This window comes from Eriocheir sinensis, chromosome 1 (assembly GCF_024679095.1).
Source record: "Eriocheir sinensis breed Jianghai 21 chromosome 1, ASM2467909v1, whole genome shotgun sequence".
In the NCBI taxonomy this organism is placed as follows: Eukaryota; Metazoa; Arthropoda; class Malacostraca; order Decapoda; family Varunidae; genus Eriocheir; species Eriocheir sinensis.
The window spans coordinates 787,795-815,439 of record NC_066509.1 but is presented as its reverse complement, the minus strand read 5'-3'; the positions used below and the strand labels follow the sequence as shown (position 1 = coordinate 815,439).

Sequence of the window (27,645 nt, the reverse complement as noted above, 5' to 3'; positions counted from 1 at the left end):
GCAGACGTGAGCAGGGAAGGATGAAAGATATGCAAATGACTCTAACTTGACTCAGGGGACACTCTGTTGGCGGCGCGGCGTGCAGGGACGGGGCGGGGCGGAGCGGCAGCGGCAGATTTCAAGATGTAGCGACCGTGTTCCCGCGACGCAAGTTTGTTGAAGGGATGGATACCTGAGACTTGATGGGAGGGAGGAACAAGCGAAGTGAGGGAGGGGCAGGCGAAGGGAGGGAGAGGTAGGCGAAGGGAGAGAGGGACAAGCGAAGGGAGGGAGGGAAAAGGGAAGAGATGGATACCTGAGATTTGATGGGAGGGAGGGGCAGGCGAAGGGAGGGAGGGACAAGCGAGGGGAGGGAGGGAAAGGGAAGAGGCGCAGACACACGGACACCTATTCTTACTTGCGCACTTGCGCATATAGTTACTGACTCGCATTTACGCTGAAACTGACACACACACACACACACACACACACACACACACACACACACACACACACACACACACACAGAAACACAAACACAACCCCCTCCCCTCACACACACACAACATAACCCCCCCCTCACACACAAACACAACACCCCACACACCAAACACTCACACAACCTCCCACCTACCCCTCACATACACACTCACCATTGGGCTGGCTTGCTGGTGGCTGGCGGGCGGGGGTTGGGTGGCTGGCTGGCTGGTCGGCTGGCTGGGCTGTAGTATTCTTGCCTTGTGTCGAAGCCAATATGTATGCATGGGCGGTCGGCGCACCTGGGGCTCGCGAGGCGGGGCAGGGGAACCGTGTACACCTGAACGCAATACAGACGCGTGCATTCCTTTGTCCAGCGCTTCCGGATGTGCTGAAAAAAAAAGGGGGAGGAAAGGGAAGGGCGAAAAAAATGAAGAGCGAAGAGATTGATCGAAAAGGGGAAGAGAATGAAACGATTGAGAAGGGAAAAGAAAGATAGATAGATAAGAGATGAAAAAAAAAAGAGGAAAGGGAAGGGCGAAAAAAATGAAGAGCGAAGAGATTGATCGGAAAGGGGAAGAGAATTAAACGATTGAGAAGGGAAAAGAGAGATAAAGAGATTGGTAAAGAGAATGAGAGAGAGAGAGAGAGAGAGAGAGAGAGAGAGAGAGAGAGAGAGAGAGAGAGAGAGAGAGAGAGAGAGAGGGGGGGGGGGGGGGAGGGAAATAAAAAATAAAAAGTGGAGGAAAACGAAGGGCGAAAAAAATTAAGAATGAAAGAAATTGATGGAAAAGGGGGGTTGAAGAGAGAGAGAGAGAGAGAGAGAGAGAGAGAGAGAGAGAGAGAGAGAGAGAGAGAGAGAGAGAGAGAGAGGTGAAGTTTTATAGAAAAAGGGAAGGGAAAGGAGACTGAAAACAAGTAAGATAAAGAACGAGGGAATGGAAAAAGAGATAAAAGGGGAAAAATAATATATAGAAGGGAAGAGGATAAAGAGAAAGAAAGAGGAAAGAAAAGTCAAAAAAGAAAAGAAAGAGAGCAAAAAGAGACAGAAAAAATATACTTCACGCGTTAGTGGTTTGATTGCGAAGGAAAAAGGATTGAAAGGTTGAATTTTTTTCAGCTTACTTTTTGGCGGCGAATAAAAAGCTTTGATTAAGGGAAAGTGAGTGAAGAGAAGGTCACAACTCGTTACAGCTTAAGTATAGCGGAAAATAATAGAGAAATTGTGAGGATTCGTAACATATAAGGTCTTTTGATAGTCAAGGAACAACACATCACAGCTTAGGTACAGTGAAAGAAATATAGAGAAATTGTAAGGATTCGTAACATATAAGGTCTTGTGATAGTCGAGGATAGGTCACAACACATTACAGCTAAAGTATAGTGCAAAAAAATATAGAGTAATTGTGAGGATTCGTAACTTAAAAGGTCTTGTGATAGTCGAGGATAGGTCACAATATATTGCAGCTTAAGTATAGTGGATAAAATATAGAGAAATTGTAAGGATTCGTAACATAATTAAAAGGCGCTGTGATCGTCGAGGTAAGGTCACAACAAGTTATTACAGCTTAAGTATACTGGAAAAAAAAATAGAGAAATTTTAAGGATTCGTAACATTATAAGGCCTTGTGATAGTCGAAGAAAGGTCACGACACATTACAGCTTAGGTACAGTGGAAGAAAATATACGGAAATTTCTATCAGTCTCCTTGCTTTTCCTTTTTTTCCGCCCGTCCCTTTACTCCCATATTTTCATTTACTCTCTCTCCATCTCCATCTCTCTTCATCTTATCCTTGCTTTTCCTTTTTTTTTCCGCCCCTCCCTTATTTTATTTTTTTTTTTTCATCTCTCTATCCATCTCTCTCTCTCCTTCTATCTTTCCCTTCTCTTCCCCTTTTCATTTATCAACCTAAGTCATAAGTCGCGAAGAAAACTACATGAATACAAAACAGTCCATCATGATTCTTTACCTCAAAATAATTACGTCCTCCCCAACCACTCCCCCGCCCCCGTGAGTGAGTGAGTGAGTGCCAGCCATTGCGTTGCGTCACTCAACCTGCTGAAAAATTACTCGCGGCGGTGAGTTATTTATGAATCTCGTGGTCACTCGAGCGATAGCAAAAACCTGGACCCCATTCAGGCTTTAATGAACGCTAATTAATGGTCGAAATTCTAAAGCAGCAGGTCATTAACTTGCTTAGGACCGTAGTTAATGGCCGGCTGTGGCTGGTCCGCTCATAAGAGTCTCTCAGAGAAGTTTTCAAGGTTTTTCTTTCTGTTCCCATTACCAAGACGTCGCGTGGCCAAGCTAGGCGCGGCCGGGCAGAGCCAAGGGTGCCACTTATCTCTATGTCGACAGGATTTCCAAACATCTCAGATCGTGGCTTGCGTAACGTCCTCGCATAACGATTTCCGCCGCCCCCCCTCTCAAAAATATTAGCTTGACCATTTGAATAGGAATAGCTAATAGTAGAAATGCATAACTAATTCCGATATCAGTCATAATATTCTTTGGAAGGTGCGCGTTGTCAATGAAGTGTCACTGATTCTCTTTGTGTGATGTCATGCCAACTGGTCCAAGATACAGTCTGACTGGGAGACCTGTCAGCACACCCTGGGAAGCACGAGCGTGTAACAAGAGCCTCCTGTCCCCTTCCGGCATGTCCGCAGCACCGGTGAGCCAACGTGACGTGGAGCGGCTGGTGGCGGTTCGGGTAGCGTCCCCCTCGCCCTGAAGGTCGATGGCTGCAGGAGGTGTAAATAGAGCCAATGAGGCGTCTTGCCCAGCAGCCAGCGAGGGGCGTCTGAGCCGGGCCGGTGACGCGTAAGGGGGAGAATCACAGACCAACGGTGCGTGCGAGAGGCGAGCGAGCCCCGCTGATCCCCGCCGCCAGGGTTTGCTGTAGTGAATTTTTTTTCCTCGTCCTCGGTCTGTCAGGAAATGGAAACAGTGGTGAATGTGGGGTGAACATGGTTGCGGATAAGAGACTCTAAGATTGTTTTTCATGAGCATTGGCGAAAAACAAATTATTTACTTGGGACAGATGAGAAGAGTTGAGTTGGAGAACGTGGGCTTGACAGAATAACAGGAAGCACAACGAGATGAAAGCATTGGTAAAATTACGTGGAGGGAGTAAGGATTGCAGAGGAAAGGCGTATTTAATTGGACGTCAGCAGGAAATCACAAGAACTAGCGAGGTGAAGCATTCCACGGTCGTCAACGTTTGCAGGGGGGCGGTACTCGGCAAGGTAAAGACAGGTTGGCTATATAGGACGCGGGCGGGCAGGGATCACGTGTGGATGGACGCCAAAGAGCCCTGACCCTCCCCTCAGCCCTTCGTCGCTCCGCTGCAGGCTTCGGGGCTACACATAGGGGGCTGACTGGGGCCCGAACACTGGCGGCTGATGGTCTCGCTTCGTTAGTCACCATCGACTGAATGGGGCGAGATTGAGGGCGGTATTCCTAAACATTTCGGCGCCCAAACACACTTATTGGACAAGGCTTTCGTAGGAGGTTTGAGCAATTCCCTCTCGAACACACTTATTGGACAAGGCTTTCGTAGGAGGTTTGAGCAATTCCCTCCCGAACACACCTATTGGACAAGGCTTTCGTAGGGGGCTCGAGCATTTCCAGGGCTAGTTTTATGATCCTGGTAATAGTTTCACCTTTCCTCTGTGCCATGAACCTAAAAAAAACACTCATTAGAACCCAATTTCTCTCTTTATCGGCCTCTGAAGAGGTTAATGTGAGGGGTGGCAGCGTCTGATAACACAGACCCCAGCCTCCAGCCAAAGCTTACATTGGTCTGGGCCGCGATTTGGTATTTTGGGAACTCGAGGATTAATTTAATGTCGGGGCTGCTATTTAGGTTTAGTGGAGCCCAATACAGAGTCCGTTTATCCCGTTGCGGCAAATAAGTGAACCGGCTCTCCGCGGACCGCTTTGCCTTTGTGAAGCAGAAACTGGAGGCATTCAGAGGCACTGTCTATTAAAACGTGCAAGGTTAAATCGGCGGGTACAAGTATTAAAGCGTATATTGCACTGATAGTAGGGTTTTCCCCGGGCGTAATGGCTCATATTCTACGATCACTTATTTTTATATATTCTGAGGCAGTTATGGGCTTGTTGAACGTGGTGCACCTCATTTGATTTTGGGTAAGGATTGTTGGGGTGATTCTGTAAACAAAACAAAAAAAAAATATATATATATATATATATATATATATATATATATATATATATATATATATATATATATATGCTTTGCCATATTCTAAAAAAAACTGTCATGTATCTTCCTTGCCAAAATCTTTATTAAAAACTTGTACCTGCTTACCCAACATCTAATAAATAAATAAATGAATATATATATATATATATATATATATATATATATATATATATATATATATATATATATATATATATATATATATATATAATCTGCTTTACCAAAATCTAAAATAAAAAAATAACTGTTTTGCCAATATTTATACTCTACTTCCATTAATAGGCGGATAGGCCACGCCCACGACAGTTCATCATCCACCAATAAGATCTAACCTTTCCTGGCACCAAGGTAGGGGCAGGTCTGTCTGAATGAGGGATGCAGCGTCCTCAATCTCCCCGAGCTGTTTTTCTTTTCTCTTTCTCCTGCTCATGCTTCTTCCTCTGAGTAGCCGGAGGATAAATCCCCCTAGGGGTCGTGCGTCCTTGCTCTCTGGTGAGCAGTCAGTCCAGCCCTTGATCTGGACGATTCTGTCTATAAGAAAAAAATTGATCTCTCGCCAAAAACAAATTAAAAGGAGAGGTCGGGGTCGGGGGGTGAGCTTGAGGGAGAAGTGGAAGAGCGTTTTCACCTTGAGAGAGGAAGAGAAGAAAGGAAAACATGAGCATTATAAACTTAAAACCAATACTGTCGTTACTTCCATGCTCAGGTGCGGGCGTGGGCGTGAAGTGACAGGCAAAGCGGAGACTTGTTAACCTGCCCAAACCACCTGTCAGAGCAGCCGCCCGGTAGGAAGTGGTAATTAAAACTTCTCCTCAGCGGGTTGATTTTGCGTTGACCTTGTTTTTGTTTTCCCGGCCAGAGCAATGATGTTATGCTGACGTTAGTGTTGGGGTACGGCGAGGAAGAAAAGCAGCGAGAGTTAGGTACAAGCCATTCCGTAGAAGCAAAAATGAGTGTCTGGTATGGCGTCGTTTGAGTGTGTGAAAGGAAAGGAAAGGGAGGGGAAAGAAAATGGAAGACAAGAAAAAGAAAGGATAGGAAAGAGAGGAAATCTAGGTATGTGAGGAAGAAAAGCAGCGAGAGTTAGGTACAAGTCATTCCGTAGAAGCAAAATGAGTGTGTGTTATGACGTTGTATGAGTGTGTGAAAGGAAAGAAAGGGAAGGGAAGGGAAAAGAAAGGAAAGGAAAGGGAAGGGAAGAGAGGAAATGTGGGTATGTGATGAGGTGAAGTGCAGGCTCCAACTTAGAAAAAAAAAGCTCTTGTAAAAGGCACACAGCAGAAAGTGATATTGTAAGCTAGGAAGAGAGGGAGAGTAAGTGAAGGAGTGAAGAAAAACACGGTTATTGTAAATTGTTGTATGTGTGTGTGTGGGGGGGGGGGGGGCCTTTGTGTGTGTGTGTTTGTGTGTGTGTGTGTGTGTGTGTGTGTGTGTGTGTGTGTGTATGTGTGTGTGTGTGTGTGTGTGTGTGTGTTTCTACGGTTCTATCAGTCCAATATTTGTTAACTAGGTGTCCATGATCAGCTAAAGTTTTTTTTTTTTTTCTCTCTCTCTCTCTCTCTCTGTGGCTGTGTATTCTATGGTTCTATCAATCCAATATTCATAAACTAGATGTCCGTTAGCTAAAGGGTTTCTTTATTTCTTCGGGGCGCTCCACGTAACTAACTCATAACCTTCTTCTCTCTCCCATGTATAAAGGTTGTAGAACGATATCCTGGTCAGAGCTGGACGAGAGAGGAAGGAAGAACATGAGAACGTAAGAACGTAAGGAGTCTGCAAGAGGCCGGTTGGCCTATACAAGGCAGCTCCTGTACACTCAACCCCACCTTACCTCACCATCCATGGCTTTATCTAACCTCTTCTTGAATGTATCTATGGTATTGGCACACACAACATGGCTCCCTAGCCTGTTCCATTCATCTACCACTCTATTGGTGAACCAATACTTGCCTATGTCTTTGTTGAATCTGAATTTGTCATGACGTAACCCACCTCTTTGTCCTCGGCCAGCCATCCTGTGAGAGGCCAGCGGGAAGCACCTGGACGCTGAGCCGCCGACACCTGCACACTTTGGGCCCGAGTTGAGTCGCTTCACACCGCGGCTTCATCATAACTTTAAGGCGGAAGCTGCTGCAGAGGTGGCCGGGACGCGAGAGAGGGTGAGAGAGCTTCGACGGGGGAAAGAGAGGGAAGAAGGTAAGGCGATCAACGTATCCATGGTGTTATTTTTGTTCGTGTGTGTGTGTGTGTGTGTGTGTGTGTGTGAATCTCAGGGGGTCAGGAACTACGAAAAATATTGAAATGTCTCGCGATGTGGGTGACTGAACTGTTGTTGTTTTTGAGGTTATTTTTATGTATTTATATGTTTTTGTCGCGTTTCATCCCTTTTTGGCTGGAATTTAGCTCCATTTTAACTTCAGGCTTGGTAAATAAACTAACTACCTATCTAAGTAACTATCTAACTGACTAATTAACTATATATCCAACTATCTAACTTTAACTATCTATCAACTGTGCCTAACTACTTATCAAACTACCTAACTATCTAGCTGTAACAATCTATATCTATCTAACAGACTAATTAATTAACTAACTAACAATTTATTACCCAGCAGAAACCAGGGAGCAAATAGGCAGACTAGAACTCGGAAAAGCGAATAGACCAACACAAAACCTACCTTTGTGTATGTGCGTGTATATTTTGAAGGGTTGGCTGGCGACTGTCTTAATTGGTGTGTGTGTGTGTGTGTGTGTGTGTGTGTGTGTGTGTGTGTGTGTGTGTGTGTGTGTGTGCGCGCACCAACTTCACACCCTGGCTGGCCGAGGTAATGGTCAGTGGCCCGTCAACGAGTCCTGTTTCCTCCTGACCTGGCTCGCTTCCTCCCCACCTCACTCCCTCCTTTCCCCCTCTTTACCTCTTCCTCTTTACATACCTCCCTTCTCTCCCTCCCCTCCTCCCTGCCTTTCTGTCTACCCTCCCTCTACCTGATCTCCCTTTCTCCCTACCTCTCTTTCTTCCTTCCTGCCTTTCTCTGTACTTTACCTAATCCCTCTTCCTCCCTCCCTTTCTGACTTTCCTTTCCCTTCTTCCATTCTCTCCCCTCTTCATCTCCTCCTCTTTGTTCTCCTCCTCTTTATCCCTCCGTTTCTCTGTACCCACTTTCTACCTGATCTTCCTTTTTTTTTCCCTTTCTTCTTTCCTCCTCCTCCGGTCTTCATCATTTTCTTCCTCTCCCTCCATACATCCATTCCAATTTTATCGCTCCCTTATCTCCCCTCTATACCTCCCTTCCTCCCCACCTTCCTCTGTACTCTTTACCTGACATCCCTTTCTCCCTCTCCCTCACTCCCGTTTACCTCCTTCACGACATCCCTCTCCTCCCTTCTCCCTCCTTTCCTACTCTACCTGATCTCCCTCCCTCCCTCTCTGACCCCCACCTTTCCCCTCTACATCACTCGCTCTCCCCTGCTCTCTCTCCCTCCCTCCCTGCCTCTCTCTCTCTCTATGTCTACTGCTGCATGGCGTTTCCAATGTTAGTTTAGCCTTTCGCACCGTTTCCCGCGGCGCCGCCTCCACCGTTTTATTCATTTTTGGTTCCCTTGTATGTATGTAATTTTCCAGCGATTAATTTTTGCTGCTGTTGATTAAACTTTGGAAGTGTGCCGCCGCAGTAGTAATAGTGGTGGCGGTGTTTGTATCCACCCAATTTGTTTTTCTTTTGTTTCAATTTGTTTTTATTTTGTTTCAATTTGTTTTTCTTTTGTTTTTTGCTGTTATTGTTTGGAGTGGTAGTGATGGTGGTGGTAGAGGTGGTGGTGGTATCGTTGTTGCTGTTGTTGTTGAGATTATTATTGTTGTTGTTGTTGTTGTTTTAAGAATACGGTTTGAACATGAATATGACAAAAGGTATATTGGCGCACGAGGATTTTCACTTGAGACACACACACACACACACACACACACACACACACACACACACACACACACACGCAATTAGTTACTTTTCCTTTTGCATTCTCTTACAATCAGGCACCAGCTTGTCGCTTGCCGAGGAGGAGGAGGAGCAAGAAGCGAAGGCAAGCAATTTCCTGGGTGACAATTGCTTCCATTATGAGCACCGAGGGAAAGACGGAAGCGAGGGAGGGTAGAAAACTGCGCTAAAGTGACGAGACAGCTGACAGAGGAAGATTATCGAAGCGTTCACGTGCGTATTTGCTGGCAGGAAAAGGAGGAGGAGGAGGAAGGAGAGGAAGAGAAAAAGTATATGAAGTAATGGTTTTGTTGTCAGGGCATTGTTTCTTAAGTTAGAGAAGATAATTGATATGAAGGAGAGAAGGAAGGAAGGTATATATTTAGTTGTCAGGGTATTGTACGAGGTTGGGGAACGTTATATGTAAGAGAAATATGAAGGTATATATTTAGTTGTCAGGGCATTGTACAAGGTTGGGGAAGGTTATATGTAAGTAGGAAGAGAAAGAATGAAGGTATATATTTAGCTGCCAGGGCATTGTACAAGGTTAAGGTGTATAAGAAAGTAAGAAGGGAGGAGAGAAGGAAGGAAGGAAGCAAGGTATAGATTTTGCTTTGAACTCAACTCAACCCTTCATTAACTTTGCTCAGACGAGGTTAAAAAAAAAAGTGAACGAGATAAAACTGAGAAAATGTACGCCAGAATAAAAAGTAATAATAAACAAAAATATCAAAACACATTTGTAACCGTAACGGACCTTTTGTCTTTCTCGTTCTCCTGTTTGATCTTTATTTCGACAGTTTCTCGGAGGCAATTTTTCAATATAATCATTTTTTTTTCATCATTGCCTCGAATACTGGGCAATAAACTAACTACCTAATTATGTATGACTAACTAGCTATCTAACTAATAAACTCTCTAATCATTCATCTATCTAACTATCTATAACAATCTAACTAATTAACTAACTAACTCAACTAACTAACCCAGTTAACTATACCTCTTATCTATCTAACTAATGAACTATAACAATATCTAACTTACCAACCCAGCTAACTATACCTCCTATCTAGCTAACTAACCAACTATAACAGTCTATTTAATTAACTAACTAACACAACTCACCCAGCTAACTAATCATTCTTCCTGTGCCATAAAAAAAACTACTCAAAACCTACTCTCTCAACTACCCCATTCCATGCTTTCTCCTCGTCGTTACCATTAGCTTAAGTATTCACGAAGCTATGAATAACGGAATCAGAGCACCGTTCACTCCTGGCCTACTTAACAGCCGGGTCCGTCCTCGTCGAGTCTTGGCTCCCAATATTCCGTCCCCTTGTCCTTTGTCCCGCCCGCCCGTCCTTTGTCCGTGGCTTCAGCGTTCAGGTACTCATGGTAAAACTGGAGTTGGGCGTGGCTGTCTTGGGTCCTCCTCTCCCGTCCTTTCTTCGTCTTCTGTACTGTGCTGCACCACTATCCTTTTATCACGTATCTGCCGTACCTGATCAGTTGCCTCTCCGTCCTTTCTTAATTTAAAAGCTGTTGGGTTAATTACTTTCCATCTGTTTTAGGCTGCACCACTGTGTCCTATTCTGTCATTTATTTGTCGTACCTGATTAATTGCCTCCGTCCTTTCCTAATTTAAAACTATTGGATTCCTTACTTTCTATCTCTTAGGCTGTACCACTGTGTCCTATTCTGTCATTTATTTGTCGTACCTGATTAAGTGCCTCTCCGTCCTTTCGTAATTTAAAAGCTATTGATTTCTTACTTTCTCACTTAATTGCCCTGCACAGCCGCGTCCTTTTCCGTCGCTTCTTTTCCTTAATTAATCCTGGGAACCCCTCGTGCACCTTCCCTTCCGGTAAATAAATGTCTGTGGACTTACATGAAAAAGCGAATGAAAGAGTAAAGTAACGTGATTAGTTTTCGGACTCTAACAGCCCGTTCAAAAAGTCTTAACGGCACCAGGTAAATTTTTTTTAGAATCGTTTTTGTAATCTTTATCGCCGGAGTAAAAATGGCAACTTTTCTGCCTCATTTAGCGAGCAGTAGTTTGCACAGAGAGAAAGTCCTTTTAATTAACAGTCAGTCAGCGGTAAATGAACATTCGGCTTCCCTGGCTGTTTTGTTTTATTCTATTGGTTTATTTTTTTCTGTTACAGAGGAAGAAATGAAGTGCTTTTTAAACGTAGCAAACCGTATCCGTAGATGTTTTTAACCTCTCCTTTTTCTATAAGTGTATACAAGGCATTCACATAGGAAAATCCCAACCAATCGAAACTTGTCGCACGTTAATTAACCGGTTACCCTTTTATTTTTAACTCATTCTTTCAGGATTAACACACAAAGCACTTTAATCAGACTCCTCATAAACCCCGAAGCTCATGCGTAGATGGAGACAAATTTAGGTACCCACTCCCCACACACACACACACACACACACACACACACACACACACACACACACACGAATAAACGGAGTACCAATCACTCATGTCCAAGAACCAAGTAAACAAGAGTCAACAGGGTGGAGGCGGGGCAGTTGTGGTTGTGGTCAGGTCAGTGAGTCTGTGCCTGCATTGCTCAAATCTCGCCCTCTCCAGGTAAGACACAGCACGGATTTATGCGCTTACTTTACCGCGGATGCCACTGTGCTTGTGTGTGTGTGTGTGTGTGTGTGTGTGTGTGTGTGTGTGTGTGTGTGTGTGTGTGTGTCTCTATTTTCTTTCGCGTGTTTTGTGTTTGGGGAGGTATTTGATTTTTTTGTTTGTTTGGTATTTTGAGTTTTATTTACTTCAGTCTTGTGGCCTTTTTTTTTACCTTTTGTGTGTTATATATTTTTTGGTATCTCTATTTCCCTTTACTTTCGTTCGTGTTTTGCTCGTGATGTTTAAGCGTAAAGTCATGAATGCCGTTGAGATGGTATGGACGCGTAATGAGAATGAGGAGACGAAAGAACTGTGGGAAGGAAAACAAGAAAAAGATAGATGATTAGGAATAGAAATGCGCTATGGTAGGAAGGAAGGAAGGCAGGAAGGCCGAGACAGAAGGAAAACCAGAAGACAGACGAATAGGAATGGAAATGCGCTATGGTAGGAAGGAAGGAAGGAAGGCAGGTAGGAAGCCCGAGACAGGAGGGGGTGTATGGAATGTGTAAAGAACAAAGAGTACCAAACATATCACAGTGCAGAAGTAAATGAAAATGGGAATACAAGACAAATGAATTGGAATGGAAATGCGTTATGGTAAGAAGGAAGGAAGGAGAGCAGGTAGGAAGCCCGAGACAGGAGGAGGTGTATGGAATATGTAAAAGAGTACCAAATATATCACAGTGCAGAAGTAAATGAAAATGGAAATGCAAGACAAATGAATAGGAATGGAAATGCGCTACGATAGGAAGGAATGAAGGCCGAGACAGGAGGAGGTGTATGGAATGTCTAAAGAACAAAGAGTACAGAACAGATCACGGTTCAAAAGTAAACGAAAATGGAAATAAAAGCACAAGGAAGACAGGAGGGACCGAGGCCGATAAATAGTTAGCTGTGTTGTGTAAAAGGACAAAATGAAAGACCAAACCATCAATGAACAAAGAGTACCAAAACAAACCACAGTGAAGAGGTTATGAAAATGGAAAATTGAGTGGATAGGAGAAAGGAATCGAGACACATAAGAGGTATATTCGTTCTCTATAAAAAAAGAAATGATAGACCAAACAAAACATCATTGAGCAGTACAAAACAAACCACGGTGAAGGAGGAGACTCGTACACAACAACGACCCCATTTAACTGTGAACAGTAATGCTGAGACGAAGAACAAGAGGAGGAAGAGGAGGAGGAGGGGGAAGAAGAAGGCCTTGGTCGTTCCTTTAGTCTCCGGTCTTTCCGTGTACCTGGAAGCAATCTTAACTTCTTGTTTACGACCTTCTCTTGTTTTCAAGGTCGGAGGCTGGTGAAGGGAAGGAGGAGGAGGAGGAAGAGGAGGAGTTGCAGTAGGAAGGGAGGAGGAAAGTTTGACATATACCTGGAGGAGAGAGAGGGAGAGGGAGAGGAAAGAAAAACTAGGAACGAGATATGACAGGAATGAAAAGGAAATGGAAACAGAGGGTGGAGGAGATGGGCGAGAGAGAGAGAGAGAGAGAGAGAGAAAGTTACTTACCTTCCCTAACAAACTACATTAAAACAACTATTATTAACGTTCATATACAAACTTTTCATCCTTCTTAGTCTCTCTCTCTCTCTCTCTCTCTCTCTCTCTCTCTCTCTCTCTCTCTCTCTCTCTCTTGATATATTCCTTTTTTTCCGCATAATTAATTCCTTCTTAATTTTTTTTCTTATTTTTCTCTCCCCTTTTCCTAGTTTCCTCCCTCTTCATCACCTCCTCTCTCTCCCTCCCCCTCTCTACCCCTCCTCCTCTCTCTCCCTCTCTCCCGCTGCCTCTCTGTTTTTCACAAGTTTCACCACATTTCAAAATCTGAGTGAGCGACGCGAAAGTCCATTCAAGTCCAATGAGCGAACTTTCCCTTCCATACGGCCGTTGTTAAAGCCGAGACGCAAGTTGGAAAACCTTTTAACGCCAGGCCAGACCACTCCCCCTCCTTGGACCCACCTTCTCTTCTTCTCCCCTTCTCTCCCTTCTTCAGCCCTCCCCCTACTCTGTTCCCCTCTAGGCCAGACCACTCCCCCTCCTTGGACCCACCTTCTCTTCTTCTCTCCCTTCTTCACCCCTTCCCCTACTCTGTTCCCCTCTAGGCCAGACCACTCCCCCTCCTTGGACCCACCTTCTCTTCTTCACCCCTTCCCCTACTCTGTTCCCCTCTAGGCCAGACCACTCCCCCTCCTTGTACCCACCTTCTCTTCTTCACCCCTGCCCCTACTCTGTTCCCCTCTAGGCCAGACCACTCCCCCTCCTTGTACCCACCTTCTCTTCTTCTCTCCCTTCTTCACCCCTCCCCCTACTCTGTTCCCCTCTAGGCCAGACCACTCCCCCTCCTTGGACCAACCTTCTCTTCTTCTCTCCCTTCTTCACCCCTTCCCCTACTCTGTTCCCCTCTAGGCCAGACCACTCCCCCTCCTTGGACCAACCTTCTCTTCTTCTCTCCCTTCTTCACCCCTTCCCCTACTCTGTTCCCCTCTTGGCCAGACCACTCTCCCTTCTTCACCCCTTCCCCTACTCTGTTCCCCTCAAGGCCAGACCACTCCCCCTCCTTGTACCCACCTTCTCTTCTTCTCTCCCTTCTTCACCCCTTCCCCTACTCTGTTCACCACTTGGCCACACCACTCACACTACTTCACCCCTACCCCTACTCTGTTCCCCTCTAGGCCAGACCACTCCCCCTCCTTGTACCCACCTTCTCTTCTTCTCCCCTTCTCTCCCTTCTTCACCCCTTCCCCTAATCCGTTCCCCTCTTCTTTGCATTTACTAATCACTCCCCTTTTGACTTCTTTCCTCCCCTTCTTCTCCCCTGCTTCACTTATCTCCCTTCTACACCCCTTCCTCTACTCTGTTCCCCTCCTCTCTTCATCTCCTACCACTCCCTTTTTGCCTTCTCTTCTCCCCCTGCCTCTCTTTCCTTTTCTTCTCTCCCCCTTTCCTCCACTCTAATATTCTTTTCCTTCCCGTTCATTCCCTTCCCTTTCTCCCTTCTTCCACCCTTTTCGTTTCCCACTATCCCATTTTCCCTTCTTTTCCTTTTCTTCTCCCCGCTCTTTCCTCCCCACCTTGGTAGGCCTGACACTCTCCTCCACCCATTCCTCCTATTCTTTCCTCACTCTGTTTCCTTCTTTCGCCCCTTCTTCCTCCCTCTTTCCCCTCTTCTCTCCCCCGTTCTTTCTCTCTCTTACCCCTTTCCTTCCCTCCCTCTTCGCCTCCCTTTCCTTCTATTTCCTTCTCTCCCTTTCCCTTCCTATCCCATCCATTCCCTTCCCATCTCTTCCCTTCCCTTCCCATCCCTTCCCGTCCCATCCCTTCCTATCCCATCCCTTCCTATCCCATCCCTTCCCTTCCCATCCCTTCCCTTCCCATCCCATCCCATCCCATCCCATCCCTTCCCTTCCCGTCCCTTCCATTCTCTACCCCAACAAGGACACGCCACACACACACACCTCTGAAAGCGTGGACGTCGAACTAGATTTTAATGCGGGAAAAAAAAATCGAAAAAGAAAGATATTGTTTATGCAAATCACAAATCTGAATGTTGATTGGCCCGCCGCCGGCACCGAAAAAAATTAGTGTGATGAAAGTGATCCGCGTGGTCATTATGGCGCTAATCACAGCACCCTTGGCGGATGTGGAGAGGGGTTTTATTATTATTTATTTTATTTACTTTTTTACTCCATATTTTTACTTTATTTTTACTTTTCTTTACTTTTTCCATTTTTTTCTTATTGATTTTAGGAGATTCTTAGTTTTGAACTGAATTTATTATTATTATTTTTTAGATTTATTTTATGGTGAGAATAATTATTTTTTATTTATTAGTTTGGGAAGATCATTTTTATTACTGAATTTCATTTTTCTAGGCTGACGAAATAATAAACTGAAGGACAAAAAAAAAGGGGAAAAAGAAGCTTACTATTAAGACAGACAGACAGACATATAGATACAGACAGACAGACAGACAACGTACAATTCTGCCATCCATCCAAGTACTCAGACATACACCCCTCACCCCCCACCTATTCCTTCCCACACACACACACACACACACACACACACACACACACACAGTATAGGCTTGAGGAGACTAACTTGGTCCTTTCCATCTCACCTTTCGCAGAATCTCAGGTGCGGCTCCGACGGCGACGTGTTTGCCTCATTCTAACTCGTGGCAGGTGACGGATAATGAGGCGACGTGCGCCCCCCTCAGGGAAGGAGATTAAAAGTGAGCTAACTGAAAGGGAGAAGGGGGAGTGGGAAGGGTGAAGGGGGAGAAAGGGAGAGGAGTGGAACGACAGGTGAAGGGGGAGAGAGGGAGTTTGTGGGACCAGAAGAAGTGGAAGGGGGAAGGGAGAAAAGAGGGGAGGAAGGAGGGTATGAGGCGTGAGAGAGGCGGTGGCTGAATGGATAGCGTGACGGCGCCGCGTTCAGGACGACGCGAGTTCAATCCCCACCCGGTGCCACCAAGCTGGGATTTTTCAGCCGCCGCCGAGTGGCTTAAAACTACCCACATGCTGTCCAGAAGACCACCTATCAACCCGGACTCTAGATTCTAGGATTAAAGATGAGCTCCGGGAGGGCAGCATGAGCCAATGCAAGATGGCGCCACTATAAACACTCGCCTGCGCCAGAACGGGCTGGGCCGACCATCAGGCCCCACCGGGAAGAAGCCTTGGGCCGACCATCAGGATCCACCGGGAAGAAGCCTACCGGCGCAGTTGGCCACGACGTAAAAATATAAAAAAATATAAAAAAATAAAAAGTACGAAGATGAGAGAGAGAGAGAGAGAGAGAGAGAGTTATTGGCCTCGGATAAAAGGAAGTAGTTTGAACGGCGGATATTATGAATTTTTATGATGATTTTTATTGTTATTGGTTTTCTTTTTTTTCTGTCTTTATCGTTCTCGGTAATTACTTCTTCATCTCCTCCTCCTTCTTCATCTCCTCCTCCTCCTCCTCCTCCTCTGCCTCCTCCTCCTCCTCATTATAGACTGACAATTTTATGATCAACGATTCTTATATATTTATTTCCCTCTTTTCCTCCTGCTCCTCCTCATTTTCGGAACATTCCATTAAAGAGAAATCTGATCACGCGTCCTTGGAGAGAGAGAGAGAGAGAGAGAGAGAGTGATCAAATTTATTATTATTATTATTATTATTATTATTATTATTATTATTATTATTTGCATTTGCATTTGCATTTGCATTTTAATCTTGCATAACTAACACTCCTCACCTCTCTCTCTCTCTCTCTCTCTCTCTCTCTCTCTCTCTCTCTCTCTCTCTCTCTCTCTCTCTCTCTCTCTCTCTCTCTCTCTCTCTCTCTCTCTCTCTCTCTCTCTCTCTCTCTCTCTCCTCTTCCTCCCTCCTTCCTACCCACCCACCCCCTCTTTCCTTCCCTCTCTCCCTCCCTTCCTTCCCTTTATTTTGGCAAGATTTGAAGGGAATGAAAGTTTACGTGAAGGTAAATCCGGGACTCACTTCCTCCCCGTAAACAAAAAGAGTGGGAGAGAAGAAGAGGAGGAGGAGGAGGAGGAGGAGGAGGAGGAGGAGACTGCGAAAATTTTAAAGTGGGAGAGAGGGGAAGAGAGAGCGGGTGTGAAGAGGGAAGTAGAGAGAGGGAGAGGGAAGGGGGAGAGAGTAGAGAGAGAGAGAGAGAGAGGGGCGGGGGGGGGGGGGGCCACAGGGTCTCCGGGGTCGCTGTAGTCGTTAGGGCAAGAGGTGTTACGTGTCAAGGGAACCGTTGCCTCCGTCTTCCCTTACCTCCCATGTCCTTTCTCTTTTTTCTCCCGTTTCCTTTGTTTTCCTTCCTTTGTTTACCATTTTCCTTCCCATCTTGCGGGTTTTTTCTTTTCATTTCTTTGCCTTTTCATCGAGTGCCTTAGTACCTTTCCCTCGTGTTCCCTTCGTTCTTTTTTCCCTTCCTTCTTTTTCAATCAATTTCTTTCTCATTTCCCCTTCTTGTTCCCAGTCTTTGCCTTCTATTTATATCTTTCTTTCCATTTCCTTTCCTCTTTTACCCTTCTGTTTTTTTTCTTTCCTTTTGTTTGTCTTTTTTTCTCCAATGTCTTTTTTCCCTTTTTCTCTCTTCATTAATTTTCTTGTTTTTCATAATATTTACCATCCAGTCTTTTTTTTTCATTTCCTTGCCTTCCCTTTCTCTCCATTTTCCTTTTTTTCCTCGACCGTTCTCTCTTTTCTTATTCCTTTGTTTATGATTTCCCTTCCCATCTCCCTTTCTTTCCCTCAATTTGCCTCGTCTTGTCTTTTTCTTTAATTCGACTACCTCATCCACCTTCTCCTTCTGTCACTATCTTATTAATTTATTTTGGTTTTAATGTGTAATTCAGTACCTTCGTTTTCTTTCCAATGCTTGACTAATCTATCTTCCCTTTCCTCGCATTCCCATACCTTCATTTTTCTTCCTCTCCTTTCCATAATGAATTTCCCTTCCGCTCCCTTCGCTAGCCTCCATTTTTGCTAACTCCCTTTTTTCTTTCCTTCCCTTTCTCTGTTCCCTTCCCTCTTTATTTTATTCCTCCTTTATCATTTCCTCCTTGTCCCCCTTATCCTCTCATTTATCTACTCCCCACTTTCATCCTCTTTCCCCACTCGCACTTTCTTTAATATATTTTTCACCCCACCCATTTTTCTCTTCCTTTTTTTTTCGCTTTCCCTCGCATGCATTACACCCTTGCTTCTCTTTCTCTATTTTTTTTTTCTCCTTCCTATTCTTTAATGTATGTTCTAGTGTTTTTTTTTCTCATTAATGTATTTTCTAGTGTAATTTTCGTTTCCCTTTTTTCTTCCATTTTTTTCCTTCCTGCACTTACTCCTCTCTTCTCTTTTTATGTCTCCTTTTACTTTTTCTCTCTTTTTAATGTATTTAGTGTGGTTTCCCTTTCCTGTTTTTCCCTTCCTCTTTTTCTCCTTCCCATGCATGACACACTCTTCTCTTCTTCTCTCTTTTTATTTATCTTAATTTCTCTTCTTTTCTCTTCTCCAATGTTTTTATCAGTGTACTTTTCCTTTCCCACTTTTTGTCTTTCTTCTTTCCCATCCTACGCTTCTAACCCTTCTTTTATTTTATCTTTTCTCCTCTCATATCTCTTCTTTCTCCTCTCTTTTCCTCTTTGCCAATGTATTTTTCAATGAAGTTTTCCTCCCCCGCTTTCCCCATCCTTCTCTTCTTTTTCCTACGCATGACACTCTTGCTCTTCCCTCTCTCCTCTTTTCTCTTATCATTCTTTTCAATTCGTTTCTCTTTTCTCTTCGTCAACGTATTTCTATTTTCCATTATTTTTCTTCCTTACATCTTTTCTCTTTCCCACACATCACACCATTGCTCTTCCTTCTGTATTTTTCACTTTTACCCTTCCTCCTCCTCCTCCTCCTCCTTCTTCTCCTTCTCCCATTCCCTCGCGTCCCCTCGCATGTGTCCCTCTAAAGAAATACCTCACCTCGAAGCACCATTTGTATCCCTGGCACATTTTATCTCACTAATGCTAACCTTCCTTTTTACGGCAGGGGACGCAGAAGCACAGAGGGAGTGTCAGTGGGAGAGAGGGAGGGAGAGGGTGGCAGAGCGATTCTCTCTCTCTCTCTCTCTCTCTCTCTCTCTCTCTCTCTCTCTCTCTCTCTCTCTCTCTCTCTCTCTCTCTCTCTCTCTCTCTCTCTCTCTCTCTCTCTCTCTCTCTCCTGACGTCACCCCCGCCACCTCACGTTCGATTCCACGTTCAAGCAATCACGAAACGCTTTGTGAGTCCATATTAAGTTAGTCCAGGTTCACTCCATTACCTTGCTACTGGAACCCTCTCGCACCCCCCCCCTTCCCTTTAACCTCCCCTTGCTTCCTCCCTTTTCCCTCTCTGTCCCTTCCCCCCCCCCCTTTTGGTCTCTTTCTCCCTCACTCCCTCCCTCACTTTTTTACCTCCTCTCCCTCCATTAGTTTTCCTTTTCCCTTACCTTCCTACCTCCCTTCGGCATCCCTTTTCCCTCCCTTTGGTTTCCCTCTTGCGTTCCCTTTGTTCTCTCTCTTTCCTCTTCTCTTCTTCCCGCTACTTTTTCCTCTAATCTATTTCCTCAATGTATTTTTCCTTCCTCTGCTTTTTTCTTCCTTCTTTTTTTCTCTATCCCACATCATTACACTCTTGCTCCTCCTTCCCTTTTTTCCTCCCTCAGGCTTCCCCTTATACTCCCTTTCGATCACTTCCCTTTGACTTCCCCTTCAACCTTCTCATATCCTCCCTATGTCACCTCCCTTTGACCTCCCTTTCTATCCTATCCTCTTCCCTTTCCCTTCCCGCCTCTCATCCCTTTTACATCCCCTTCCCTTTCTCTTTTGCCTCTCTCCTCCCTCCCTTATGGCCCCCCTCCCCTCCCCCCCCACGCCCCTTTCCCCTCCTACGCCCCCACCTTCGAACCCAAAACAGCAAAGCCTCAGAGTAACCAAAGCTTTGCGTGAGGATCCGAGGCAACGAGAGGAAAAAAAAAACAGGAAAAGAAATAAAAAACGAGAAAAGAGAAATTTAAAGAAAAGCTCTGGTCTTGAAGATTCGTTTTCTCTCTCCCTTGAGCCGAGCGTCTTTTGGGGGAGTTTTTGTGAGTGTGTTTGTGTTTGTTTTTATGTATGTGTGTGTTTGTGTTTTTTTTTGTGTGTGTGTATGCCTGTATGTGTGTATAACCATGCGTGTGGACCTCTTTCCCCGTGTGTGTGTGTGTGTGTGTGTGTGTGTGTGTGTGTGTGTGTGTGTGTGTGTGTGTGTGTGTTCGTGTGTGTACAATTGGTCGCTCGCCTTGATTGCTTGGGGACGGGTGGTCTCTGGCGTGTCCTCCTCCTCCTCCTCCTCCTCCTCCTCCTCCCTCTTTCCCTTCCCTGTTGTCTCTTTCTCCCTCTCCTCCTCCCATACCGTCACCTCTCTCTCTCCCCTTCCTCTCTTTCCCTCTTCCTCTCTCTTCCTCTTCCCTTTCCTTCCTTTCTCTTCCCCTACATTCCCCTTCCCTCCATATCTCTCCATATTTCCCCCCTTTTCCTCTTCTATATCTTTTTTTCTTTTCCTCTTTCCTCTTCTCCATCTGTTTCTTCTTTACTCTCCTTCTCCACCTCTTTTCCTCTCCTCTTTTTGCTCTTCTCTGCATCTCTCTCCATCCATTTACTTCCCTCCTATCTCCTTTCTCATCCCTTCCCTTCCTTTCCTTTCCTTCCCCTCCTCTTCCTTTTATTCCCTTCCTTTATCATTTTTATCTTCTACTCTCCTCCATATCCCTCTCCTACTCCCCCTTTCCCTCCATTTGATCCCTACTTCGTTTTCATTTCTCCACCTCCTCTTCCTCCTCCTCTTCCTCTCCTCACCAGCATCATTCCTCTCCCAGTCCCCTCTCCTCTCCTCTCTTATTCTTTATCCCCCTACATCGATATTTCACACCATTCCTTTTCATTTCCCTTTTCCACCATTATCACCACTACCTCCCCCTTTCTCTCTATCTCCTTTCCCTTTTCCCCTTTCCCTCTCTTACTTCCTTTCCTTCACCTTTCTTCAATATAATTTGCACTCACAATCACTATATACTCTTTGCAGTTTTCATTTCTCTTCCTTTCATTTCATTTCTTCGATTTTCACTTTCTCTGGTTACATTTTGTCTTCACTTCTCGCGCGCAAACACACATATCAGTAACTTCACTTTTTCTCCCTTTTTTGCAATCACAGACATCGTTATTCACACACACACACACACACACACACACACACACACACACACTGTTAACACTCACACTAGACAGCCATCACCCTTTCCCTTCCCTCCCTTCCCTCTCTTCCTCCTCCTCCATCCACACTCCGCGATACACACATACACACGCAGTTTATACCCTCACAGACACACACATATACAGTTTACACGCCACCTCCCTCTCCCTTCCTCTCCCTCCCATATAGTACGCCATACATACGGTCATCTGTTGTCATTCTCCCTCCCCTGACGGTCTCTGTTGCGCCCTTTTTCTTTGTAACGATAAAATACTCTTTGCCATACAGCCTGACATGGGCCCGTTTGATATTCTTGTGCCATACGTGTCTGTTACGCGTTCTCTCTCTCTCTCTCTCTCTCTCTCTCTCTCTCTCTCTCTCTCTCTCTCTCTCTCTCTCTCTCTCTCTCTCTCTCTCTCTCTCTCTCTCTCTCTCTCTCTCTGTTTATCATCCCTCCCTCTCTTCCCATTTCCTTTTCATACCTCCATCATATCTCGTCCCTATATTTTTTTCTTTCCTCCCTCCTTTCCTTTCCTTCCCTCTCTTCCTCTCTCTTTCGCTCTTTCCTCCTCTCTTCCTGCATCGTCCATTTACTCTCCGTTTCAACCTTCCTCCTTTTCCGCTTGCATTTTGCCTCCACCTTTCTGTTCCCTCTTTACTCATTTTCTCTCTTCCGAGCTGGGGAGAGGAATACGAAGGGAGAGAGAGAGAGAGAGAGAGAGAGAGAGAGAGAGAGAGAGAGAGAGAGGTGTATATATATTTTTTACTATTTACCTAACTTGATTTTCCCCTTGTTCATCTTTTGTAGTAGTAGTAGTAGTAGTAGTAGCAGGAATAGCAACAGCATAATTGATAGTAGTAGTTGGAAGAGTATAGATGGTAGTAATAGTAATCGTGGTAGTTTATTTTCTAGACACAACTCAATGATTTTTTTTACCTCGAATCCCTTTATAATTTCCTTTCCTCTCCTTTCGCTCCCCATTCAAACAACAATCCCTCATCCCTTCCCTTCCCATCCCTTCTCTTCCCTTTACTTTCACCTCCCTTTCCTTTCCATTCCTCAGTCAAGCGGTGTCGAATCAGTCCGGATCGTGTCTCGCCTCTCTCGCCCACCCCAAGACCTTGATGCAGCAGGAGAGAGATGAGGTGTTCTGAGGCAAGGACGAGAAGCTGTGGCCCTGCTCATAAGACGTACGAAGGGACACTTACCCGCCGCCTTCACTCTCTCTCTCGTGTGTGTGTGTGTGTGTGTGTGATAACTGATTGACAATTGACCGGTAGACGAGGTGCCATGGAAGTCAGCTCGATTCGTGTGTACAAGTCATTATAATCAGGAGCATCAGCATTTATCGTCACTACTGTAGGAAAAAAAGGTATTTGTTAAGTTTTGCATATCTCTCTCTCTCTCTCTCTCTCTCTCTCTCTCTCTCTCTCTCTCTCTCTCTCTCTCTCTCTCTCTCTCTCTCTCTCTCTCTCTCTCTCTTCCTTTTCATACCTCCACCATATATCGTCCCTATATTTTTCCTTTCCTCCTTCCTTTCCTTTCCTCTTTCCCTCCCTCTCTGCCTCTCTCTTTCGCTCTTTCCTCCTGCTGTGCTAAGGTTCGAATTTCATCTCTCTACCTGGTTATCTCTTCTCTCTCTGCCATAACCTTTGCGATTCCCCTGTTGCTTCCACTCTCTTACTTTGATCCATATTATTAAACGTATCGGGTTCATGTCATTACTCTTTTCTAAGGCCACTGAGAAGACCAACTGGATTTCATGGGTGATTTTCCCGTTCAAAATGCAGAAGAAACTATCACTAGGATCACAATACAGTCCATGAAAAGTCGTTATTTCCGCCTACACACACACACACACACACACACACACACACACACACACACACACAGTTTACACTCACACTGGACAGCCATCACCCTTACCCTTCCCTCCCTTCCCTCTCTTCCTTCTCTTCCTCCTTCCTATTTCTTTACCTCCTCTCACCTTTCCTTTCCCTCCCTTTCCTTCCTCTTTCTTTACCTCCTCTTCCTTTCCTTTCCATCCCTTCTCTTTTTCTTCCTTGCATTCCCTTCCCTTCCCTTCCCTTCTGCAACTTCGACGTACGAGAGGCTTCTCAAACAGGCGAACTACAGAGGCGCCGATACTATAAAAAAAAAATATCGGCCTTTGTCCATTATTTTCTCAGTTCTACGCATGGCATGGTGTCTTGATGCTCCCTTCCCCTCGTGAAAGAGCTAAAATCACAAGAGGAAGGATCTATATACACGTGATGCCCTACATATATACCTTTCAAAAGCATCTGTAAATTGAGTTCAAACCCTTGCCGTCCATCCCCAATTTCTCTCTGCATCGGACTTAGGGGAGCAGAGGTTAACTTTATCTACCTTGCACATCATAATTTACAGAACGAGATGCAGAAAGAGGAATAGAGAGGAGGAGATTTACTTTACCTTTTAAATCATAGCTTACAGAACTACGAGATGCTGAAAGAGGAATGGAGAGGAGGAGATTTACTTTATCTTCCTTTTATATCACAGCTTACGGAACGAGATGCTGAAAGAGGAATGGAGAGGAGGAGATTTACTTTATCTTCCTTTTATATCACAGCTTACGGAACGAGATGCTGAAAGAGGAATAGAGGAGAGGAGGAAGTTCATTTTATCTATCTTGCACATCATAGTTTACAGAACGAGATGGAGAAAGAGGAATAGAGAGGAGGAAATTTACTTTACCTTTTATATCACAGCAGAAGGATATGCAGAAAGAGGAGTGGGGAGAGAAAGGATGCTGCGAATAACAAGCAGAGGGCGAGCATCACGGATTAAGAAACAAAGGCTGGATATAAAGTTACGACGATTCGGAATAATAAATAGGTTTGTGCAGCTCTTACCATGCGTGGAAAGGATAAAATAATGGACGGGGAAGGTAACAGTGGCGGCAACATAGGAAACACTGAAGTCATGGCAGAGAGAGAGAGAGAGAGAGAGAGAGAGAGAGAGAGAGAGAGAGAGGATGTGCGAAATAGATTGATTGAATTATTTAGGCTCGGCAAATGGACGACGAGAGGCAAAAAGGTTTAGATTGCTCACAGAGGGAACCGTGACGAAACGAATTGAAACTGTGAAAAGCACGGATTACACACACACACACACACACACACACACACACACACACACACACACACACACACACACACAGAACGCAAGAATAGAAAGATAGACAGATAAATAGAGGAATAAGAGAGAGAGAGACCCCATCCTCCCAATATATCAATAGACAAATGCCAACTCTTTTAAGCTAACATATCTTTCCTCTTCCTCCTCCTCCTCCTCCTCCTCCTCCTCCTCCTCCTCCCTAAATAAATACAGCGAGGTCTTCCTTTAGCATCGGGAACAATTCTCCATCAATTTATCTTCTTCAGTGGTACCTCCTCCCTCGACCCCTCCCTCCCCCTTCCTTCTCCTCCTCCTCCTCCTCCTCCTCCTCCCTCGTCCCTGTAGGCGGAGGAAAGAACGTGGAGGAAATATGTAGACAGATTGTTCTCTTATCCCTTCCTTCCCTCCCCTTACCTTATCTTACCTTACCATTCCCTTCCTTACCTTTCCTTTCCCTACCTTTACTATTCTTCCTCTTTCTTTACCTCCTCTTCCTTTCTTTTTCTTCCTTACATTCCCTTCACTTTCCCTCCTCTGTCTTTCCTCTCCCTTTCCCTTACCTTTCCCTTCCCTTCCCTTCCCTTCCCCTTATTCTTCTCTTTCATTACCTTTTCTTTCCCTCCCTTCCTTTCCCTCTCATTCCCCTTCCTTCCCTTCCCTCTACCTCCCCTTCCTTGCCTTCCCCTCCCTTATTCCCACTCTTCCTTCTCTCTTACCAACCTTTCCCTCTATCCCCCTTGCCCTATCTCCAGCTTCCCTCTCTCTCCTCCCCTCTCCCTCCCTCTCTCCCTCCCTTCCCACTACACCGTGATTGATTCATTTCCACCGCCAGTAGTGACGATAAAAGCCCCATTTAGCAGCCGGCACAATGCGTATGGCCCAGGGTATTGTAATGCGGTATATGGGGAACTTTACGGCTATTGTTGTGGGTATTATTATTTTTATTATTATTATTAGTAGTAGTAGTGGTGTGTGTGTGTGTGTGTGTGTGTGGGGGGGGGGGGGTTGTAAAGTAGTGATCCGCTGTCATTTCTCTCTCCTTTCCTTTTTTTTCCCTCTTTCACCTCCCTTTCCTCTCTCCCGTCTCCCAGTTCTTCACTTTTTTTTTCCCTTTCTCTTCCCCTCTACTCATGCCTCCTTCCCATCCCTCTATATCACTTCATCCAGCAACAATTTCATTAAGAAGTAAAAAAATAACTACTCATCACTATACAAGCCGTAAGGAAACACATAACATCTCGGCGGTCTATTGCTACCCGAAGCCAGCCTTGAAGGAACACACTGCACTGGATGCCGTATTCAGAACCCTACAGAACCTATAATCTTCGGCCTCAGAAGTTAGCCTTAAGGGAACAAGGTACTGCGTATACCTCAGGGCGCGCTGGCACTCTATAGACTAATCCATTTGTATCATACTCGTGACTGGACGTATAGGAGGCGTTAGCTCAAACTGGAAGTGACGGCGTGGAATGGTCATATTTTTAAAACTTCGGCTTGCAAGGTTACATATTTTAGGCTTTCGTAGGAATTTGGGGCATTTCCAGGGATAGTTTTATGACTGGTGGTAGTTTGACCCTTCTTCTATGCCGCAAACTTAATGAAACACTAATTAGAACCCGACTGACTTCCTTGCTGGCCTTTGAAATTGGTTGATGTGATGGATGGGAGCGACAGCGGACTGATGACATTGGCTCGTTGTCGTGTAGCGGGCGGGCGGACATTAACCATCTGTTTTTATGGGCGGCATTAGCAACAGTCAGCCCTTGGTCAGCCGATATGTTGTCAGGGGATGTTCTGACTGTGTGGGGGGAGTCAGGGGGAAGAGAGGCAGGGGAGGTTGTGTGTGTGGGTAGAGGAGAGTTGTGTGTGTGTGTGTGTGTGTGTGTGTGTGTGTGTGTGTGTGTGTGTGTGTGTGAGGGGGGTTGTATGTGTGTGTGATTCGTTTTATCGATGGGATTGATTGTAATTAATATCCATAGTGTTTATTCTAGCTGTTAATTGCTTCGTTGTATTGATTCATTATATTTAATTTATTATTGTTGCCTTTATTATTATTGTTATATTTATTACTACTACTACTGATGCTGCTGCTGTTACTCTTTAATCAGTATCAAGACTTAGTAATAACAGAGAGAGAGAGAGAGAGAGAGAGAGAGAGACCCGTTTCTGTATAGCATCTTTGGAATCATAACAACACGGGGGGCAATACAAACTTGGCCCCAGTGTAGTGTACTAATTCCCCGCGACAGAGAGCAAAGAAAAGCTTGACATTGGAGGCTCGGCGCGGAGTTTGGCCGCGTCCCAGCAGTTAGGGTGACGCGCTGAATGCCGAACAAGGAGCCCTAAACTTTGTAACACGTAGGGGTGGTAGGTGGGGGTGGAAAAAAGAGAGAGAGAGAGAGATTATAAGAAAGAGAAGGAAGAAGAAAAAGAATGAAGACAGAAGGAAGAGAAAAAAGAAAATTAAAGAAAAGGAAAAAAGCAGAAAGTAAAGAAAGAGAGAAAGAACGAGAGACTGATGTACATATATAATTATGCTCCCCTTGTCGTTCAGCAATATCACAAGTAAATGTTTTAATCAGTACCTTGTTTTCGTATATAATTTTACGTATTAAGAAAGGTCTAACTCAATTCTTCCTTTTCAGTTCTTTGGCTACAAAACCCGAAGTCCCTCAAATAATTCTTCCCTCTCTCAAACGAAGATGAACGGCAGAAAAGGTCAGTTATTTTTTTGGTTATGCCCTTTAAAGATTCACATTAGGTAGCATACAAGAGATCCAGATGTCTTACTCACGGCAGTTCCTGAATAAAGTTAGGCCATGAGTATCGCTAACCTACATTCCAAACTAACTATATTTTTTTGCATAAGCTACATTGGTCCTCATATTAGTCTGTAAATCTTTCTATCTTCATCTAAATCTCTCAATCGTGTTTCCATTAGCTATAAAGGCGCAGGAATTAGACTATAAATGATGTTGTTTACCTTTCTTTAAATCTTCCGGTCGTGTTTGCATCAGCTATATAGGTTCTTAATTTTCTTTTATTATGTTTCTGCCTAACAATCTTTTTTGCATCCACTACCAAGCTGCTTAAAGTGTTCCACTCATCCACCCGTCTATTCGTGAACCAGTCTTTTTTAACCTCTCCTCCATTTCCGGACAATAAAAAAACTAAAAATCGTAGTCCAGATTTAAAATGATCACTAATTATAATCCTCCGAGTTCTTAGAGACGTCAAAAGCTTCAATTGTGATTAAGTCAAGTGAACTCCCTCATTAGGAGATCCGAGACGGTGCCTGGCTCCTCCACGCTCCTTTTTTCCGCTTCTTAAATTCTTCAAGATTCTTCGTTCTCGCCGAGCTGGGATGAGTGAAGATGTGCCCCCCCTCCTCCCCTTTCCCTCCCTCTCTGTTTCATATAT

The 27,645-nt window shown here is 44.8% G+C and overlaps 1 long non-coding RNA gene across 16 annotated transcripts in view; it reads left to right on the top strand.

Annotated features, from left to right (window-relative positions):
• Nucleotides 1–6,869: 6,869 nt before the first annotated feature.
• LOC127002094 (uncharacterized) overlaps nucleotides 6,870–27,645 on the top strand; it is a 59,527-nt gene continuing 38,751 nt past the window's right edge. For 4 of the 16 annotated variants that reach the window (XR_007755878.1, XR_007755907.1, XR_007755762.1 and 1 more), the window contains exons 1-4: nucleotides 6,870–6,884; nucleotides 15,440–15,544; nucleotides 22,130–22,256; nucleotides 26,871–26,943. This is a non-coding gene — a long non-coding RNA (uncharacterized LOC127002094). Of the gene's footprint in view, nucleotides 6,885–15,439; nucleotides 15,545–22,129; nucleotides 22,257–22,294; nucleotides 22,439–26,870; nucleotides 26,944–27,645 lie in introns of those variants that run through there. The other 12 variants (XR_007755977.1, XR_007755987.1, XR_007755838.1 and 9 more) reach the window with 8 other exon arrangements.